Genomic DNA, 1,791 nt, shown 5'->3' with positions numbered 1-1,791 from the left:
CAACACCGGATGATAAAAAGTTATAGAGATATTTTGCGTTCATAGTAATTAATAAATGTTTTAGATTTCCCTGCGCTACCTCCAATTGCAGCAATATACACCTTAGGTTAACATCCAATTTAACCAATATTACAAAATATTCAAAAAACAAATAAAGTGTACTGCGCGCTATTGGTACAGCATGGTGGCTTAGTGGTTAGCACTTCTGCCTCACAGCACTGTGGTCATGAGTTCGATTCCTGACCATGACCTTATCTGTGTGGAGTTTGTATGTTCTCCCCGTGTTTGCGAGGGGTTCTTCCGGGTGCTCGGGTATTTCCTCTCACATTCCAAAAACGTAATAGTAGGTTAATTGGCTGCTTTCAAATTGACCCTAGTCTCTCTGTCTGTGTGTTTACGTTAGGGGATTTAGACTGTAAGCTCCAATGGGACAAGGACTGATGTGGGTGAGTTCTCTGTACAGTGCTGTGGAATTAGTAGCGCTATATAAATAGCTGACGATGATGGTACATTATACAACAACAATAGAATTTAACTAATTATACTTTAGCCTATAGCACTTGGTATTCCCAGGTGGGATCCCATCCAAGTACTAACCCAGCCCAATCCTGCTAAGCTTCCAAGATCAGACAAGATTGGGTTTGATCAGGGTGGTGCAACTGTAGGCATATGGTAACACAATGTCCTTTTAAAGTGATGTGTGCCTTCTTAATAGAAGTGTGTCACTTCCTTTTTTTCCTCCAGTGTTACAATATAAACAAACAAACAAACAAATATTGTCATTTAAAATGATGTGGGCTTTCTTCTTAATAAGGGTGTATCACTTCCTCATTTTCCTCCAGTGTTACATATAAAGAAACAAATAAAAAAAGAACAGTGTAAACTGTGCTAACTCTTAAACCTAAACAACTGCAATCATTCTTCTGATTTAAACTTCACAGCACATATATTACAATTAAATTTCAAACTCATAAATGTTCTCATCCACAAGTATAATATCAATCTCCTTTTCTTTCCTCTCTTAGAGAGGTCTGACTTTATAGGAGTTATTTACTTTTTACAGATGAACCAAACATTTTTGTATTTCATTTCACTTATCACTCCACAGATTGGGTTTATAAACAAATAAAGCAAGAATAGTGTGATTTGCTTAAAAAGTTAACAAATATTCTTTGTTTTTCCCAGTATGTATAAAAATCTAAAAAAATATTCCAATATCCAGTTTTAAAATTTCTCTCCAATCCATATGAAGGTAGACTCTTACCCCACACATAACAGGCATGTAAGGAGCGCAATCACTGAGATAATATCAGCAGGTGCCAGCCACATTGCCTCACAGTCCTGTAAGTCTATCAAGATTAGTTCCCACCTGGTATCGGATGACCCGTTCTCACCACCAACGCATTTCGATTCTGTGAATCTTTCTCAAGGTGTTACCCCAATCTTTTATACTTCTATACGCCAATCACTATGTAGCTTACACAGGCTCACCTGATTAATTAATTAACATAATATGTTCCATTATATTACACATTTGTTCTTTGTAAGACATTTATCTCTGCAGTAACATTCATCTTATATTTGATCTTAAAAAGCATAAAACATATTGCACACATATCTAATAAATTCACAATAATGAGGGCTTAATCCTAAAATAAAATACATGTGTGAGACATTCAGTATTGCATAAAATAAATTTTCTACACCCAATCTTCTTCTGTTGGGTTTGAACTTGTAACCTTTTGATTCCCAACTGGAACATCTACCCTATTTGCTACAGCTCATTTAATA

At 35.8% G+C, this 1,791-nt stretch overlaps 1 pseudogene; it reads right to left on the bottom strand.

The window, feature by feature from the left end:
- Window positions 1-548: 548 nt before the first annotated feature.
- LOC142141899 (5S ribosomal RNA) lies at window positions 549-667 on the bottom strand (annotated as a pseudogene).
- Between the last annotated feature and the right edge of the window lie 1,124 nt (window positions 668-1,791).

This window comes from Mixophyes fleayi, chromosome 2 (assembly GCF_038048845.1).
Source record: "Mixophyes fleayi isolate aMixFle1 chromosome 2, aMixFle1.hap1, whole genome shotgun sequence".
In the NCBI taxonomy this organism is placed as follows: Eukaryota; Metazoa; Chordata; class Amphibia; order Anura; family Limnodynastidae; genus Mixophyes; species Mixophyes fleayi.
This window is presented reverse-complemented; position numbering and strand designations above follow the sequence as displayed.